This window comes from Tamandua tetradactyla, chromosome 8, assembly GCF_023851605.1.
Source record: "Tamandua tetradactyla isolate mTamTet1 chromosome 8, mTamTet1.pri, whole genome shotgun sequence".
Taxonomy (NCBI): domain Eukaryota; kingdom Metazoa; phylum Chordata; class Mammalia; order Pilosa; family Myrmecophagidae; genus Tamandua; species Tamandua tetradactyla.
The window spans coordinates 107,259,653-107,281,017 of NC_135334.1; the positions used below are offsets into that span (position 1 = coordinate 107,259,653).

Consider the following 21,365-nt stretch of genomic DNA (forward strand, 5'->3'; position numbering starts at 1 on the left):
TATGGGCCCACTAAGCAGAGATTCTGCATTCAATGTTATAGCTAGAGCAGTTAGAAAAGGTGTTAACAGCTTGTTTGGGTGGTTGGTTGAAACATGGATCAAAAGGTGGCCAACATTACCTGAGGTTGAAATGCCAGAACTGCCCTGGTATAATGTAGATGAGGGGATCCAGAGGCTTAGAGAGATTGGGATGTTAGAGTGGATTTATCATGCAAAGCCTGCTCTTACACCCCAGGAATGTCCAGAAGATGCACCTTTTACCAGAACAGTGAGAAATAAGTTTGTGAGACTAGCACCATCATCCCTCAAGAGCTCTGTGGTTGCACTTCTCTGTAGGTCAGATATTACTGTAGGAACTGCTGTCACTGAGCTGGAATCCTTAAACACAATGGGGATGACAGGATCCCGAGTTGGCAGAAGCCAGGTAGCAGCACTTAATCACCAAAGACAGGGTAGACGTGGGTATTATAACAGACAACAAACTCAAAGGAGGCATCAAAATTATATGACACGCAGAGATTTGTGGCATTGGCTAGTAAATCATGGGGTGCCTAGAAATACAATAGAAGGGCAGTCTACTAAATTCTTGTTGGAGCTGTATAAACAAAAGAGTTCTAGGTCAAGGGAACAGAAGTCTAACCTGAATTACAAAAACACAGAGTCACGGCCCCTTAACCAATTTCCAGACTTGAAACAGTTTACAGACCCTGAGCCCCTTGAATGAAGGGGAGGCCAGGTCCCTATGGGGAAGAAACCTGTTACACTGCCACAAATTTATACTGTTGACCTTCCTCTAAGTCTTCCCCAAGGAGACCGACGGCCTTTTACCAGGGTAACTGTGCATTGGGGAAAAGGAAATGATCAGATATTTCGGGGATTATTAGACACTGGTTCAGAAGTGACATTAATTCCAGGGGACCCAAAACGTCACTCTGGACCACCAGTCAGAGTGGGGGCTTATGGAGGCCAGGTGATCAATGGAGTTTTAGCTCAGGTCCGTCTCACAGTGGGTCCAGTGGGCCCCCGGACCCATCCTGTAGTTATTTCCCCAGTTCCGGAATGTATAATTGGCATAGACATACTGAGCAACTGGCAGAATACCCACGTTGGTTCTCTAACTCGTGCAGTGAGGGCTATTATGGTGGGAAAGGCCAAGTGGAAGCCACTAGAACTGCCCCTACCAAGCAAAATAGTAAATCAAAAGCAATACCGTATTCCTGGAGGGATTGCAGAGATTACTGCCACTCATAAGGACTTGAAAGATGCAGGGGTGGTGATTCCCACCACATCCCCGTTCAACTCTCCTATTTGGCCTGTGCAGAAAACAGATGGGTCTTGGAGAATGACAGTGGATTATCGTAAACTCAACCAGGTGGTAACTCCAATTGCAGCTGCTGTTCCAGATGTAGTATCATTGCTTGAGCAAATCAATACATCCCCTGGTACCTGGTATGCAGCTATTGATCTGGCAAATGCTTTTTTCTCAATAGCTATTAGTAAGGACCACCAAAAACAGTTTGCTTTCAGCTGGCAAGGTCAGCAATATACTTTCACTGTCCTACCTCAGGGGTATATCAACTCTCCAGCCCTATGTCATAATCTTGTTCGCAGAGAACTTGATCGTTTCTCCCTCCCACAAGACATCACACTGGTCCATTATATTGATGATATCATGTTGATTGGACCTAGTGAGCAAGAAGTAGCAACTGTTCTAGATTTACTGGTAAGGCATTTGCGTGTCAGAGGATGGGAGATAAAGCCAACAAAAATACAGGGGCCTTCCACCTCAGTAAAATTCCTAGGTGTCCAGTGGTGTGGGGCATGTCGAGATATCCCTTCTAAGGTGAAGGATAAATTGCTGCATCTGGCCCCTCCCACAATCAAAAAAGAGGCGCAACGCCTAGTTGGTCTTTTTGGATTTTTGCGACAACATATTCCTCATTTGGGTGTGCTACTCCAGCCCATTTACCGGTGACCAGAAAAGCTGCTAATTTTGAGTGGGGACCTGAACAAGAGGAGGCTCTGCGACAGGTCCAGGCTGCTGTGCAAGCTGCTCTGCCACTTAGGCCATATGATCCAGCAGATCCAATGGTGCTGGAAGTGTCAGTGGCAAATAGAGATGCTGTCTGGAGCCTTTGGCAGGCCCCAATAGGAGAATCACAACGCAGACCCTTAGGATTTTGGAGCAAAGCCTTACCATCTGCTGCAGATAACTACTCTCCTTTTGAGAAACAGCTTTTGGCCTGCTACTGGGCCTTAGTAGAGACTGAATGCTTAACCATGGGCCACCAAATTACCATGAGACCTGAGTTACCTATCATGAGTTGGGTGTTGTCTGACCCACCAAGCCATAAAGTTGGGCGTGCACAGCAGCACTCTATTGTAAAGTGGAAATGGTATATACGAGATAGAGCCAGAGCAGGTCCTGAAGGCACAAGTAAGTTACATTAAGAAGTGGCACAGATGCCCATGGTTTCCACTCCTGCTGCCACATTACCTTCTCTTTCCCAGACCAGAGCTATGGCCTCTTGGGGAGTTCCTTACAGTGAATTGACTGAGGAAGAGAAAACTCGGGCCTGGTTTACAGATGGTTCAGCACGATATGCAGGTACCACCCGAAAGTGGACAGCTGCAGCATTACAACCCCTTTCTGGGGTGTCCTTGAAGGACAGTGGTGAGGGGAAATCCTCCCAGTGGGCAGAACTTCGAGCAGTGCACCTGGTTGTTCATTTTGCTTGGAAGGAAAACTGGCCAGAGGTGCGTTTGTATACTGACTCATGGGCTGTTGCTAATGGTTTGGCTGGATGGTCAGGGACTTGGAAAGACCATAATTGGAAAATTGGTGACAAAGAGGTCTGGGGAAGAAGTATGTGGATAGACCTTTCTGAGTGGGCCAAAAACATGAAGATATTTGTGTCCCATGTGAATGCACACCAGAGGGTGACTTCAGCAGAGGAAGATTTTAATAATCAAGTGGATAAGATGACCTGTTCTATGGATACCAGTCAGCCTCTTTCCCCAGCAACTCCTGTTATTGCCCAATGGGCTCATGAACAAAGTGGTCATGGTGGTAGGGATGGAGGTTATGCATGGGCTCAGCAACATGGACTTCCATTCACCAAGGCTGACCTGGCTACAGCCACTGCTGAGTGCCCAATCTGCCAGCAGCAGAGACCCACACTCAGCCCCCGATATGGCACCATTCCCCGAGGTGACCAGCCAGCTACATGGTGGCAGGTTGATTACATTGGACCACTCCCTTCATGGAAGGGGCAGCGTTTTGTTCTAACTGGAATAGACACATACTCTGGATATGGGTTTGCTTTCCTTGCACACAATGCTTCTGCCAAAACTACTATCCATGGGCTTACAGAATGCCTTATCCATCGTCATGGTATTCCACATAGCATTGCTTCGGATCAAGGAACACACTTCACAGCAAATGAAGTGCGGGAATGGGCACATGCTCATGGAATTCTCTGGTCTTACCATGTTCCCCATCATCCAGAAGCAGCTGGATTGATAGAACGGTGGAATGGCCTTTTGAAAACTCAATTACGGTGCCAACTAGGTGGCAAAAACTTGAAAGGCTGGGGTAATGTTCTCCAGGAAGCTGTGTATGCTCTGAATCAGCGTCCGCTGTATGGTGCTGTTTCTCCCATAGCCAGGATCCATGGGTCCAGGAACCAAGGGGTGGAAATGGGTGTGGTACCACTCACTATTACTCCTAGTGATCCACTAGGAAAATTTTTGCTTCCTGTCCCTGCTACCCTGAGTTCTGCTGGTCTACAGGTTTTAGTTCCAAAACGGGGTGTGCTTTCTCCAGGAGAAACAACAGTGATACCACTGAACTGGAAGTTAAGATTGCCACCTGGCCACTTTGGGCTACTTATGCCTCTGGATCAACACACCAAGAAGGGGATTACATTATTGTCTGGGGTAATTGACCCTGACTATCAGAAGGAAGTAGGACTGCAACTACATAATGGAGGTAAAGAAGAGTTTTCTTGGAATATAGGAGATCCCCTGGGGCGTCTATTAGTACTACCATGCCCTGTGATCAAAATCAAGGGAAAACTGCAACAACACAATCCAGGCAGGACCACTAATGGCTCTGAGACTTCAGGAATGAAGGTTTGGGTCACCCCACCAGGCAAAGAACCACGGCCAGCTGAAGTGCTTGCTGAGGGGAAAGGGAACATGGAATGGGTAGTGGAAGAAGGTAGTGATAAATAAGAACTTCGACCACGTGATCAGTTACAGAAACGAGGACTGTAATGCTGTTTTGTTTGTGTTATACTATTTAAGTTGTAAGATATCAAGTTTAAGAATGAATGTTGCCCAAGGATTTGCATGCTATTCTGGAGAGATTTAATGTGTTTCCAGTTATATGCAGGATAGTTGAGTATTGTCAGGTAAAAGAAAAAATGTGTGCTTATTTGTTTTCATTTGGAAATTAAGTATGGTCTAAGGTGACATATATATATATATATATATGTGCCAAGTTGACAAGGGGTGGACTGTCATGGTTAGGGACAGGTGTCAACTTGGCCAAGTTATGGTACCTGTTCATCTGATTGGGCAAGCGCTGGCCTGTCTGTTGCAATGAGGACATTTCATAGGATTAGGTCATGATCACGTCAGCTACATCCACAGCTGATTCCATTTGTAATCAGCCAAAGGGGAGTGTCTTCTGCAATTATTGATGCTAAATCCAATCATGGGAAGCCTTTTAAGGAGGACTCAGAGGAGACAGGTTGCATTCCTGCTTTGGCTGGTGAGCCTCTCCTGTGGAGTTCATCCAGGCCATCCATTGGAGTCGTCGGCTTCGGAGCCTGCCCTGTGGATTTTGGACTCTGCGTTTCTACGGTCACGTGAGACACTTTCATAAATTTTATATTTGCAAGTGTTCCCTGTTGATTCTGTTTCTCTAGAGAACCCTAACTAATACAAGCTGGGACCAATTTTTCCTGTTCACTTTTTATTCAATGTTCAATACAGTCCTTAGCACATAGTAGGGTATACAATCAATATTTGTAAATTGATTAATATGGGGGATTGCATTTCAAGTTGCAATTTCAGATATCAAAAACACATTTACCTGACACTGTAGTCATAGGAGAAAGGGTTTTGTACAGGACTAATGTAGCTATTTTAGGCAAAATTTCAGTGTCAATTCTTTATAACTGAGGTGGTCAAATAATTTATTATGCAAAGTAATTCCAGGCAAATCAAAATATATGATTATCCATCTCTATATTAAAAGGGCCCTTCTTAGATGAAAAGGCACCGTTCTAAAGTTGTGTATCCATGTGACCCATCAAAGATTTAACTTATTTTGTTTGCTGCTTTTTAAAGAAGGTAACAAGAAGCATCTGTTTTTGTCTTGATGGAAAGATATTTTACTCTAGAAAGCAGAATGAAAGGTATTTCCTCTTCACTAGCTCTACTCCCAAGGGTAAGTAGGCCTTCCTAGTTCAGAGGACTGTTTTTCCTTTCCCCAGGGAAATACATGGGTATTTTTGCATTTTCAAATTCTGCGGCTAATAGGATTTCAAGTTAAATTGCTGAAGAAAGTTAATGGGTTTTTTACATATTGGGCATTGTATAGCTAAGTGACTGTCTCCAGTTGCGGATTTCCCAGGATATAAAAATGGTTAGTCCAGCATTAGACAACTACCCCCAGTACTACTACTATGGGGTATACTAGAGGAAAATGACTGTGTGGTGTCTGGTATGTGTCATATGTACTTGTGTGTATGAGAGAGAGAGAGAGAGATTTGAAAGGCAAGGCATGGCAAGTCGGAATCTATGGATCCAGTGAAGAGCACTCTAATGGAGCAAAGCCCGGAAGGAATTGAGTTGCTCTCTTTCAAAAATATTTAGCCTAAGTTGGGATTGGAGCAGGAGACCTTCCTGAAGTATGGACCAGTAAAGGCTGTCAAAGATGGATGCAATGGGATCAGCAGTTGTGTATGTGTCACCAGTACTCGCAGTACTAGCAGATCACCTGAATGACACTAGGCTTTTTCCTGGTTTGGGAGAGGGCAGCTAGAGGGCTTCCTTTCTAAACTGCATTAACTCCTAAGGTTCTTAGATAATCCATGGAAGCCAGGAAGCTCAAAGAGTATGATGCTAGACTTGCTGCCAATTTTTGCAGCACATAAAAAAATAAAAGAAACATAACTAACTTACAATCTATAAGCATTATGGAGAAATTCATATCTATTGCACATAAGTGAAAGATATGTCAGTCTCTGCCACTTTCCATTTATGTGTCCTTAAGTGTCATAACCTTTTTGAGCCACAGTCTTCTATCTCCAAAATAGGGTTATCCTCGTGGTTGTTTAGAGGATTAAATAAACAATCATCTTCCGTTCAATTCTTTTACAGTTTGAGTTCTTACAAATTGGGAAATGTTTATATGTGAGAAGATATGTATATCTACCTGTATAGTAAGGGAAAAATTATAATTAGAGAATAAAACCACCTTGCAGAACTCCGTTGACAATCCTAGTGTGTTTATTATATAATCAAATTATTAAAATACAAAATTTACACCAAACTATTCAAAAATGTCTCTTGAAATGCTGGAGTAATTGTGCTTTTTACTTATGCATTGTTATGATCCTAATTTTTAATGAAAGAGATAATTTTTCAGTGATGGATGTAGTTCTTTTTTCTTCATATAGAATTGTTAAGCCATTTAGGTGGAATGAGTTATTATAAAGGTGAAGTCATTTCCAGTATTAAGTACAATATTTCTGTGGTAATGTTACTATAAAAAGTGTCATCCTCACTAAAAGTAGAACAAATTCACAAGTTAAGCAGAATACAATGGGTTTTCAGCCTACATTCCTGCACATTACTAATTAAATGAGAACTAATCATTCATTAGAAATTGAAGAAATAAAAATGTGTTATTTCTAGTTTAACTGTCACTAAATACTATGGTATAACATAATACAGATAAAGGCATTACCTTATGTTTTATTAACACATGCAGCTTATTTGCTGACACATTGAAAATCCACTATTTTTCTTTACTTCCCATTTCTTAACAATTTTACACAAATATGCTCTCTCCTCTCATGCCTACTCCTAGAGCTGCTCTTCCACCCTTTCTTAAAAAGGCATTCACAGATGGTAGTTATGAGTCTGGACTTTGTAGTCAGAGTGCCTGGGTTTCTAACCCTGCTGTCCACTTACTAGGTGTGTCTCTTCAGATAGGCCACATAACCTCTTTGTGGTTGGTTTCTTCCATCTTTAAAATGGGGATAATAATAGTATATTAGCTATAAAATTGATATGCCCAGCACATACTAAGTATCATCTGTCAGCTATTGAAGAGTAGAGGTTTGCTGGTCTTCAAATTGGGGCATTGGTACCTGTTTTAGTTTGCTAATGTTGCCGAAATACAGTATACCAGAAAGGGGTTGGCTTTTATAACGGGGATTTTTTTCTTTTTTTTTGCATGGACATGCATCAGGAATCGAATCCAGGTCTCACGCATGGCAGGCGAGAATTCTGCCACTGAGCCACTGTCGCACCCCTATAAAGGGGATTCATTAAGCTATAAACAGAATGGAAATATAAGTTCAAGGAGAAAAAAATAAATATGTAAATTCGCAACTGCTGAAGAAGAGCTTGTTAACACTTTTTTTTTTTTTTCCTGCATGGGCAGGCTCCTGGAATTGAACTCAGGTCTCCAGCATGGCAGGCAAGAATTCTGCTTGTTAATGTTTTAAAATAAGTTATGGAAAGTATAAAATCTCTATAGTATTCAGGCATGTGGCCATATATATACCAGCAAACATGGGACATCTTATTATGCCTAAAACAAAGAAGCTATTAAAGATACGTGCGACATGTCAAAAAAGGCATAGATGCCAACTTGAAGGGAATTCCATTGGTCAAAGATGGGACCCTCTGAATAGAAAAAATATATAACTGTAAAAGATTGAAAGACATAAAATATATAAAAATCCATGCATACTTAAATATACTAAAATAAAAATTTTAAACTTCATTACCTCAATGGTCCCTTTAGAGTGACACTAGGACACCGAATTATTGTTCTGAAAAATGATAAACGTACTTTTTCTGTTTCTTGAATGGACTATCATTCAAGATAGTCAAATAGATGACGAGAAAAAAGTCTTTGTAAAAGAATCACAGCTAGTATATGTAGAGGAAATAAAAGGATTAGAAAATCACACTGGTGCAAACTCTGATGAAATAATGGATCTAGGTAATGTTTGTCCAGGTACTGTTTGCCATCATTAGGTGAAAGGGCAATGAGGAAATTTATAAGAGATGAATCTGATGCATCATTTGCACTACTGATCAATATTAATGTCACTAAAAGTAGGACAACCAGAAATTGCTTCTGATGATATGACACCATAGGAATTATAAACACAGGACCACCTATGAAGAAATCTTGCCATAAACATTGAATCTAATAAAGTCTCTAGATCTAACTTCCAGTTTATGGAAATATGAGAGGTAGAGAAACATGTTCAGTGACATGGCACAGAAAAGAAAGAGGAAGGAGAACTGTTATAAAAGAAAAGAAATTAAAGAATCATATCAACCAAATACAATGCATAAACCCCGTTTAGATCCTGATTCTAACAAACCAATCTTCATAACACATTTTTAGACAATTGGGAGTATTTAACATGAATTGAGTATGACTTGATATTAAGTGAATGTTGATTTTATTGGGTATGAATAAATGGTATTGTTGTACACACAAATCTCATCTATTTGAGACAAAAACCACATATGTAAGATTAAAATATGATGAAGATTTGTTTTAAAATACTCCAAAAAGAAAAGGGGGAAAGGGAATGTACATGAGCTAAGAATGGCAGAAAGCTGATGATTGTTTAAGCTGGGTAAAGAGTAAAAAATAAAATGCTTTCCTATTTTTCATTTAGTGGGCATTTGAAAATGTTTTTCTAAATCATATAGAATTTATACTCTTTTAGATATATTTTAAAAAACTGATTTAACAGTTTTATTTTAAAATGCCAACATTTATAGTATATTGGAAATTACATCTTTTCTAACCATTTAAACTTATATGAGAAATTTTACATGTCAACTTGAAAACATGCAAGAGAGTTCATACTAATTTAAAATTCTAAAGGATGACCTGAACAAAAATATTTGAAGATCATTGGTGTAGATAATTAGTATTTCTGGTCTCAGGTGTGAGTAAGGAGAGAGTATAAGTGGGAAGAACTGACACAAACACCTTCTTATCCCTCTCTGCAGGTAAACTAGGATTTGCTCTATTTTCCCAGGTTTGCATAGAGGAAGGGCCTATTCCTAAAGTGAGAGGTCCTCTTAATTCCTTTATAGTGAACCAGGTTTTAAAAGTGCCATAAAATCACCACAATTTAGCACTCCTTCCATAGCTTGTCCTAGCTCCCTAAACTAGATAGTGATGAACACACGCATTAGTTCAAAATCCCAGACTGTAGGGATGGTTCAAAGTAAAGCATGTTATCAAGTGGAAATTGACTTGATGTAATGATACATTATATCTATCCAGAAAGTCTCACAGAACAAATTATAACGCTCAATTCATACAATTTACTTATTCAATTTCAAACACTCTGAAAATCAAGGGGAGAGTGATGAAGTAAGCTAACACCCTTAGGATAGGGTATGAGTGGCAGGATCACACTGAATCCAGGTTACACGATGTCATATATCTATTTTTCTATGCCACATCAGCTTTCCCAATGATTGTGTTATAAAGACGAGAGTTGAGATTTGAGCAAGGTGGCCCATAGACAGAGGTGCCAGAGATGCCAGAGGTCGATGGCATATACTTGCTAATGGAGGAGAGAAAAAGGAAGATAAGCCCGGCCAAAGCTGTAGCTTGCCAATTCACTTGAAGAGCTATGGATTTTATTTGCTCTTCTTGATCATATATATCACCTACAGTGCTATGGAGCCAGAATGGTGTCATTGGCAGGTAACCAACTAATTTGCCTACTAAGTATATTTAATACATCTTATGAATTCTGCCTTTGTTTCTCAAACCACTTGCTTACTTATCATCTATAATTACCCTATACTATGAGTTTTCTCTTTATCTCATAAGCTACTGGCTTATTTACTAATTATGCCCATTTCTTATATTTCATCATCTCTCTTTTTTTTTTTTCTTATCTACTATAGCTGAACTGAATATTCAAATTCACATTTTATGGTACCTTCTACTTGGGAGATCACCCAAATTGCTGCTCAAGTTGCTCTAAGTTGCTGCTACTCTCAAGCTTATTAGGGGACTTGCGGAAGGCTGTCCTCTCAACTTTCTCATTTTGTAAAGACCTACGGCATAAAAAGCTGCTCCAGAAGGCTGACAATCCAACTTAGTGAAGGAAAACTCCTGATTTCTTCATTAAATTAAATCTACTCTTTTGGTGTCATGTAAACACATAACCCACATATATATATCACCTAGGGTGCTAATTATTCTTTTAAAAATTAACTTTGCAAAGAGAGGATTATATCTTTTGGTAGAGTAGTCTATTATTCTGTAATATAATAGTTGTATTTCTGAGGAAACTTTTATTATTAAACTCATTTTATAAAACAAATAGTTCAACTGGAAAAAAAGGGGGGGTGGCGGTGGCTAAGGACTAGAGTTTTAGATTCTCAAATAAGTTATTTTTTTCTGCCTGACTTTCGATGATAAAGGTTTTACTTGTTTATTTTGTTGTAGTAGCTGTAATTGAACAACTATACAAACCAAATGCCCTTGGATAAATCAAGCCATTTAGCTTTTGCATTATTCTATGCTACTATTACCATGGTTAGAGGGCATTTCTTCTTATCATGTTATTATCCTTGTTAACCTTTTATTACAGTAAATTCATCAAGTCTACTTGATGTGGCCCTCTACCAGTGTCTTCTCTAAGACCACTTTGCTAATTCCTGTTCACCATCATCCATCCATTCAAACATAAAATATTTATTGAGTACTATTTTTCAGACATTAAAAAAAAAGACAATGGTGATTCAGTATTGTACAAGGCAATATTGTTGCTTCATTAGTTGAATTTTTATTATAATGAATGTAAACAGAATATTAATTATCTTACCAAAAGCATTTTGAATGATGATAGCTGGACTTATTATAAAATGATGATAACTGGACTTATTATAGAAATAGCCATATAAAGATTATAGAAAAAAGTATAAACATTTTTTAAAAATAGCTTTCAATCCCCTACTTTTAGAGCTAGCCACCACTAAAATTTTTGATTATTCATATTTGGATTTTCATCTGTGATTTTATAGAGATATAATCTTTTCTTTTTTATTTATTAATTAGAGTTGTAGCTTTATGAAAAATCAAGCATAATAAACAGAGTTCCCATATACCACCCTATTAGCATATTATTAACACCTTGTCTTAGTGTGGTATATTTGTTACAATTGATGAAAGAACATTTTTATAATTGTACTTAACTATAGTCCATGGTTTACATTACAGTTCACTATTTGTGTTGTACAGTCCTATGGGTTTTTTTTTTTTTTTTCACATGGGCAGGCACCAAGAATTGAACCCAGGTCTCTGGCATGGCAGGTGAGAATTCTGGCACTGAGCCACTGTTTCACCACCCCCCATGGGTTTTTATTTTTTAATTTTTATTCTAGTAATATATATACAACCTAAAATTTCTTCTTTTAACCACACTCAAATATATAGGTCAGCTGTTAATTACATTCACAATGTTGTGCAATATAATCTTCCCTTTAAAGCAAAAAGGTGATTATACTGAATATATGGTTTTTATACAGCTATGTTCACTTAATGAAAATATTCCTGTCATTGAATATTTGTTTGACAACATAATTTTTAATTACCTGTTTAATATCCTAGCTGGTTGTCCCAAATGTTTCCTATTGTAAATGAAGCAGTGTTCTTGTACATACATCTTCGATCATGTTATTGACTATTTCCTCAAGATAGAGTTCTAGAAGTTAAATTCCTGGATCAAATTGCATGAACAATTTTAAGGCTATTAATGTGTATGTTCAAATCAAATTTCTTTTAAGAAATGTATCAATTTCTAAAACTACTAGAAATATATCATATTTATTTTAAAATTTTAATTAAATCAATAGTCAAGAATAATGTCAAGGGATAATCAGTGAGATTTGCTGGAATATAAATTATTTAATTGTACTTAGAAAACTGTTTAAAGGAAGACATTCCTAAAATATAGAATATATATATATTAGATTTCTAGACATTTTAAAGATAACTGAGTTCAAAATATCTAATTAACCCAATGCCCCTTTCTCATATACTTACTTATAAGAACATATCCAATTTTCTTGAAAAAGGCAATAAATTACTATTAATAATCTTAATACCAAGACACGTTATAATCCATTTGATAATTACATTTCCCACAAAGATACTGTCAACATAAACTGTGAAACTGTAGATCCATCTTGTTTATGAGTATCAGAGACAATATGCTCACTGTTCTGTTGTACGTAAATGCTGTATTGCAGTTTTTCTTAACAGGTAATATGTGACATGAAATATGTCTGATTTTATGCTTCATAAATTCCATACTGATGATTAACATTAAAAATTATATTCATGTATCACACGTCAGAAAACTATTTAAATAATTAAACCAAGAAAAAAGAATAGCAGCTATGTCTTTTATTTCAAATACAAAATATAATCCTTTGTTCAGCTTCAATGAGAAAACAATCAGCTTCAATGAGAAAAGCAAACTATTTACATGTTCTGATTTCTTACATTAAGTATTTTGTCTCAGTGTCCATGTTCTAAATTTTCAGAAATCTGTTACGAATCAAAATTTTAAGACATATAAAAGAAAAATTCAAGAGGCTACACTTCAAGATTGACTGTGAGTTTTAAAATTTCATTATTTTATTCTTTATTCTGATTTTTATAAAAAGGTAGAGAAAAAAATGAAATTATTTTTATTCTAAGAATATACTACATGAAAAGGCATCATTTAAGCCCGGCTGAAGTTTACATTATTTATTTCTATTTTTCTTCAAAGATTTATATTATAGTAAATATTTTTCTAAGCATCAAGGAAAATACAATACATGGTTCTGGCATATTTATTTCTTTGAAAAGGTGCTCTGAATCTTAGACAGCATAAATACTAGGCAGTGTGGTGGTTGCCATAGTAACAGGTAAATAGGAGCACAAAAAATACAAGCAATCTTTCAAATGTATCCACTTTTTAAATAAATATTCATATTTTGTAGGTAAAAGATTATTCAACCCTTGCTTTTATCTCCCCTTTTGGAGAGACATACATGCAAAAATTTCTCTAGAAATAAAAGATTATCATGTAGCAATGAAACAGGCACAAAAAGTTTTAAATGTTATATGGGAAATCTTAACATTTTTATGTCCTTTCACTCTACATCACTGTTAATGGACACTGTTTTCTTTAGATAAAGTTAAAAAAAAAAAAAAGCATATAAACTTTTTTCCTCCCAAGTATGAAATATCCTTTTATTTTGCATACGTTAATTATTCATGTACAATAAAACTAAAAACCCTGCTCATGACCAAAAAGCACTAGAAGTTTAATACTAACCCAGGAGCTACTACTTGAATAAATAATTTGAAAATTGTTATACTAATGTGCTAAATTGGAGTTCAAAGAGGTATTTCCTTTTCCCTCCCCCTTTACCAAAATAAATCTTTCTGTTAACAAGTACCCTAGATGACAGAAGGTATGTTGTTAAAATCTTCTGAATTTTATTCTTAGAATTTAAGGCTTAAAACGCATTTTGTGGGGTTAGAAAGGGAAACAGTTCTGTGAAGCATGAAATTCATTGAAAGGTAATGGTAAAACAAAACAGAACAGAAAAGTTGTTCAACTATTATTGGGAATAAATCCTCCAAATCTGATTACATAAATTTGGACTTTCAATTCATCTCAAAACACTATTATGTAACATTCTCCTGGAGTAAGAAATTAAAAATTATTAATGTCACTATATAGGCAGAGTGCCAAATGTGAGATGACAAAACAGAGCTCTAGGGTTCACCCTGTACTTTCTCCTTAATAAAGAAATCATGTGACTTAATGGCTAAGGATTGCCTGAACCAGAAGGCAAGAGAAAAAACAATTAGAAATATCCTCATCATGCATATCATGATTCTATTTACTTTTAATGAACAAAAAAAATCATTTATTAATAATGTAGACAGCAATAATTCTCACGGTTTTATTCAGCATAGATGCCCAGTGTAATAAATAAGTTCAAACATAATTGATTCAACATGAACATGATAGAAATACCATAGCAAAAGCAATATTTATACAATTTATACAATTGTAGCGACATTAATAAAAGCTTTTAACTACTATATTAAGATTTTAAACCACAGAACTTTATAATTCCATCTAGGAGTCACAGCTGTCTACATATTGGGCAAGTCTGAGTTAATTTCCTACATAGAATAATAACTCAAGCTCAAAAAATAGATTTGTTTTTTAAACTAACTTGAGGGAACACTTAATAATAACATGAATAACTCAATAAATCCTCAGAAAAATCTTGCAACCACCTACATTCAGATAACTACCTTCAGCTATCTTCAGGATTGTAAAACAGATACTCAGAATTTGAGATGAGCCAAAATGAAAAGCAAAAGATTATACAGTTCTCTAGGAGTGAGGAAGAAATTGTTCTCTCAGAGACATTAAACATTTGGATCAGATCAGTTTAACTCCATCTTGTGGATTATGGTTTTCATTTTGCCAGTTCGGAGATATAATTAGAATGGCTATTTAATTCATATTTTGTTCTCCGACATAAATTTAAGGGTCTCTTTTTTCTATTTATCTCCATATAGTATACCTAACACACACAGGTATACTCATGTACACATTCACAGACATTCATAGGCACTTACAAACTTGCATATGTTTAATGCATTATACCTTCATTTGACAATATAATTTCCATTTTGAATGTTCTAGTTTCATTAAACTTCACTTGCAGAGTGAGGTGACAGCTACCTCTTTACAATTTTCAAAAATCTTGACAAGGTCTTCTTGATTTAGTTAGAAGTAACATAATTTAGAACTCAGTACTTTGCTAAATTTTCCATCCTAGTAGCTGAGAAGAGTGACCATTTCCTATACTTAGCTATCTGGCAGCAAAGCCCAAAGTGACCTGCCACAAATAAGACATTTTTCTGTAATATCATGCTTTATCTTAAATATTCACATGAATTTTCCATTTATTGATAAAACAGCTATGTTAACTTTAATATAAAATACTTCCAACAGTTTCCACTTAATGGTAAACCATCACATATAGACAATAATAAACACAAAGCATTTATTATCTATTACATTGGCGATAGAGCTGAAATAATACGGCCCATTATCTAGTTTTGTTCAGAATGCAGAAACATGACCCTCTAGAACTAAATGATTTCTTCAAAATCAAACCGTTGTTCATGACTTAATATTTTTTAAACTGCCATATTCTTAAGAATAATTTATAGCTTAAAGTTTGATATTTATTTGTAATTCTTTGATTATAATTCCAACACCCATTAATCAGCAATGCTAAACTTTCAGTATGAACAGAATAAGCACAGTAAACTGTGTAACATGTTGAGGCACCATACCAGGTAACCTGACCTCCTTCCAATACTGAACAATAGCTGGAAATTCTTCAGTTTGCCAAGTGTAGTATAAATAGAAATGTCTATGACTGAGGGCTATGGAATTAGACAGTCTCTAAACTGTATGCTGCAATTTTTAATTATTTTTCCTACAATTTAAAATTTAAGAAGTCCAAAGAATGAACTAAAATATTAGTGAAATGTTTATTACTATTAAAATAAAATAGGATAAAATAATGGACAATGTCACTTGACACTGTAAAAGAATATCATCTTTCTCTCCCTCTTTCCTCCCACTTCTTTCAAGTATTTCCCTCTGCTTTCACCATAATAAAGTGATGGAATAATGTCTTTGGGAACTGGAAAATGGAATTTTACACACCCAATTTTAAAACAAGGGGAAAATGATAAGTTAACTTGGGAGCATGTAATAACAAACAACTTAGTAACACCTAAAAGAGCACAAAACACCAGAAAACAACCGACATAGTATCTGAAGAGCCAAATGTGCTACCTGAGCTTAACATTTTGATGTAATAGATTGACAGATTAGATTATCAGTTGAAAAGTAGTATATTTTGGTTCTGTATGTCTTTTCTATCAATTCTCCAATTCAGTAGATCTAAGAAAAAAGGAATTTAATAACTGGCTTCAATGCTAAACCAATGGCTACTGACATACCTCCTATTTCTTTTCTTTCTTGGGGTGCATGGTCTGGGAATCAAACCCGGGTCTCCTGTACGTAAGGCGAGCATTCTACCACTGAACCACCCGTGCATCCTCCTCCTATCTCTTTTTTCTTTTTTTTTTTTTTTTACATGGGCAGGCACCAGGAATCGAACCCGGGTCCTCTAGCATGGCAGGCAAGCATTCTTGTCTGCTGAGCCACCGTGGCCCACCACTCCTATCTCTTGAAGACCTATTTCAGAACTGAAACACTGATTTTACTGATGACTGATGGATTTCTTGATCTCCTTTATATTTTAGTTCCATTTCATCAGGTTCCTCATATCTCCAAAAAATTTTTTTTAATGTTTCCTTAGTTTTCTTTCTAACTTGTCAACTTTTCTTTTCCCTATGGATTATAAATTACTTGTTCCAACTACATGGTGTTTCACTAGGACAAGAGGAAATTTTTAGAGGGGAAAAGCGAAGCCATTGTAAATGAATTAAAGTGATTTTATTAGAGAGAGTGATAAGTATCTGAGTAGTGTTTAAAATATAAGCACTCATAAAAACACTTGAAACTTGAAAAGTATGGTGGGAGAAGGGAGATAATATAAAGACCACTAAGCATTTAAGGTCAAAGTATGAACCAAATTTCAAGGAAATATGCCTCTGTGTCATGAGATCAGCCAACTGAGTACATGATGGTGTTAGGAGCAGGCATACAGTGGAAAGAGACCCTAGCTGGGAGAGGAATTCAAATATCTGGCCTATATTAGAGGATCAGCAAGCGTCAACACTATGTTGAACTGAACTGCCTATGGAACTAGGATAACTGTTCTACCTCATTATGGAATTAACACCTCTATTTTTCCTACCTCTGCCACAATTTTAAATATTAATTTAGATATTTTAGAAGGAAAAAAATGTGCATGATCTTAACTATTTTTCTAAGTCTAAAAACAGGGAGAAACAATCAGGGACCCTCCCAGGCTAAAGAGGGAAGAGTGCCTTTAGGGAATTATTTGTACTGGTGCATCAAGATGGAAATGGGTACAAGTAACCATCCCCAGTCTCTCTTCATTCAGCTCTATCTCATAACTCACTCACACCCTTCTTCCCACTCTTACTTTAAGGTATTCTAAAATGTTTAGGGAAGATATCTACATTATAAAAAAGTTAGGCCAGATATAACTGACAATTTTATAACAACAACAACAAAAAGAACAAGAACTGGGGAGAATATTAAGATATATTCACCACACCAAGATTGTAATCACTAATTTACTTATCTTGATAATTGCATAAAATACAACTGAAAAATAGCCCTAGACTTCCAGGAGACATGAAAGCAATGCACTGAAATGGACAGACCATTGGAACTGAGTCAAGAAGCACTGGTCCTAGTTTGGGATCATTTCTGGTATAAATCCATAGCTTTCTTGGGTTCATTTTCCCTATATATTAAAAAAAAAAAAAAAAAAAAGGATATAAGTTAGAACTCTAAAAGTCTATCTTTGCCAGAGACCTGGGTTTGATTCCTGGTGCCTGCCCATGTGAAAAAAAAAAAAAAAAAGGTCTATCAAAACTTTAGATCTTCTTCCTAAAATTTTAATACTAAAAAAGCTTTCACATTTAGTAGCTAAAGTAGTGTGACAAAAAACAAGAGATGTGGAGTTAGCAGACCTGGGTTTGAATCCAGATAGAACCAGTCTTATTTCCTTATATGTATGATAATAGAGTCTGCATTATTTATCTCATAAGATAGGTATGAGAAAATAGATAATATGTTAAAGTACTTGTTAATTATAGAAGTTAGTCCCTCTTTTCATATTGAGTTCTGCATCCGGCACTGCTCAATAATTTTTACACATTGTAGAATGTATTTGGTATAGACAAAATGCAGCTATTTATAAATAAATTTAGGAGTGTTTGTTTCCTCAGTTGTTGATTTGCTAACAGTGCCAAGGTTGAACACCCCAGGTTCCTAAGAACTGAGGTATGGGTGGCTGTTCTCCATCATGGGAAAACTATGTAAGTTTTCTAAACCAATGCCTCTAAAAGAAATGAGGACTTTACCCAAATGTTAACTTTGTTGGTTAGTGGTATATTAGAAGTGGAGAGAATTTAAACAGAGAATTGGTTGGGCTAGGGAAAGGACCAACTTAAATTCTGGACTAAAACTAAGATAAAGAATACCAGCAGATAGGGGATAAGAGCAAAGGGAATCACCACTCTAATTCTGAAAGGGGTTGTCAGTTGGACCTACTTCTTGAGTAAATATATAAAGAATTTCAGTAGGCTCTCCTCAACTTTCTAGAGGACAAAAAAAATTCCTTGGTGAAGACTTGGAATATTTGCTTTTGGTATATATAAAATGGGAATATGTAAAATTGAATATAAAATAATGAGAACAATTTCCAAGAAGCATGCAAAAGTACATTTTTATGGATTTATAATCACATCACTATATAGACTAGACAAAATTCATAAATATAGATGGGTCCAAGATGACATGTCTCTGTCAAGAAGAGAATGCCACAAAATAAAGTAAAGCAAACTGATCCAAAAGACAAGACTGAATCAAGACATGGTTTCATTAGTACAATGAAACTCAATTCATTAAGTATTTACTAATTACCAATTAATATCTGTAAGTGGAGATACAAAAATATAAATTAATTTACTTTGGTAAAATTGATCCAAATATATTTCTAGTCAATTTAAACGCCTTAAACTTGGCAATTCTCATCATGCTAATGGCCATTATCTAATTTTTAGAGCAACCTCTCCTTCAAGTCCAAGGCTGGGAATTAAGTAATAGCAGCACTTGAGTCCTAATGACAGGCTTAGCCTCATCCAACCAAAGCAAGAAACTAGGGGAGCAGACGAAAACTGTGGGATGAGACTAAAAGAACTGTTATAAAGGAACTAGAAAAATCTTCTATTTGATTCCTTTCCCTACCTCTTCTTTTGCAGGAGTAACCTGACTTTAACGTAAGTTTAATATAAGGCCTATTTCTAAGTGATCTTATACTGATATATTAATATATATTCTATATTGATACATATTGATAAATCTGACCAACACATATATGTGCATATAACATATATCAATAATATTAACTGATATCTCATTTTTTAAATTAGAGTTTTAAATTCTGAGTTTAAATACTTATATGTATATTGCACTACAGAATTATTTTTCCTTTTCTTGTATTCAAATAAGAAATTTAGATAGGCTCTAAAGTAATTAATTTAATATTATTATTCATAGAGAAATATTCATAGAGACTAACATTGCTACCCAGGATTTACACTACAAAGATAAAAAAAAACATATAGTCTTTCAAATTAATATATCTGACTGCCTTTCTCTAATGTTCCTGCTTCACCTGCAGCACATCAGACAAGGTAATAATTTATGATAATCATATGAAAATATACAATTAATATTCATCACCTCTCATTCCTCATCACTTTAGATGATCAGTAATGCAGAGTGAAAATGCTGTCAGATTTCTAATTGCTTTGTAATGGGCTTGAAACAGGGAAATCATTAAAGGCAAACAATCTGTCATTTGTCTGTTACTTTAACTATCTATCACACAAAAAACTCATTAAAGAAATTGCTAATGAGCTACAAAAGACTGTACTCTTAGTGTCTCTACTGTAGATTAAAAAATAATAATATGAATTGCTTAAAATAATTTTAAAATATGATATTTTGTGGAAATTCATCAAAAAACATCTATTTTTCAGTATAATGTTTAAGCTGTGTGGTTTCATTATTTTGGCATTTAATCCATCATTGCAGATATCCCTGTAGCATATAAGACTTGTTTTCCATCAGTCTTTAAATAATTAAACTGAAAGGTTGCAAGAAGAAGCTGAAATGCTAAATGTGTTTATTATTAGTAAACTGGCATAAGTAATGAAAAATAGTACTATGGCAACCATGAGGCTAAGTGAAAAATATATTTAAAAATTTGATTTTTACCCTCATATCTCTTATGGATTTGAACTGTTGAGGTGCAATGCTTCATTGATCTTGCCCAGCACTATCATTATACAAATACTATCTTGAACTACTGAAATAAATCATAACAGTAAACTGTGCATAATATAATTAACTATTTTGAAAATTTCAAAATACTTACCAATGATAAAATGTTTCATAATATTACTTCAAATAATTTTGGAGGAGAAAGCAAATCACCTCTTAATATGACTTCACTGAATTTTATGTCCTTATCATTGCTACCATTTTATATAAGGTACTTTGTGGTAAAAACCTATAATAATGACAATAATCTCATTTTTGTCATTATCATAGGTTTTAAAAACAAACAGGCATCTAACAAATAAAAACAGAAATTTATTGTTAGCCATATAGCCCAGTTGTATGGTTTTTTTTTTTTGCATGGGCAGGCACAGGGAAACAACCCAGGTCTCTGGCATGGCAGGCAAGAACTCTGCCTGCTGAGCCACTGTGGTCCACCCACCGTTGTATTTTATTTTAGAAAAAAACATGACAGTAACAAAGAAACAATGCTAATTATGCTTTTCATTTTGCTAATAATGAATAAAGCATTAATTTTTCCTATAACAAAAGATGAGTATTATTATTAATAGTCAAACTTCTTATAAATATGTATACCCATTCATATTTATTAGAATCCACGCAAATTTAAAAACCTAAATGCAATGGCATGTTTAGCCAGGTTGATATACCTAAGTGAATTTCAAGGTAACTTCAAAAGGTTTCATAACACCCTGGAAACATCTTCTTCATTATACTCTCTAATTGACTTAAACAGACTTCATATCAACTGTTTAACACATTTTAACCCACAAATTAACACCCTTTGATCATTCAGATTAACCTTTCTTTTGTGAGTCAATTACGCGAAAAAAATAAAAATATTTTAAGAAACTTCAGGTTTAAAATAAACTAAAATGGAGAGGGGAGGATGCTTTTAAAAAAGACAGGATATAGGGAAATCTCCAGAATGCT

At 35.6% G+C, this 21,365-nt stretch overlaps 1 protein-coding gene across 1 annotated transcript in view; it reads right to left on the minus strand.

Moving 5' to 3' along the window:
* Positions 1-21,365, minus strand: part of DCDC1 (doublecortin domain containing 1) — a 544,066-nt gene that overhangs the window by 503,966 nt on the left and 18,735 nt on the right.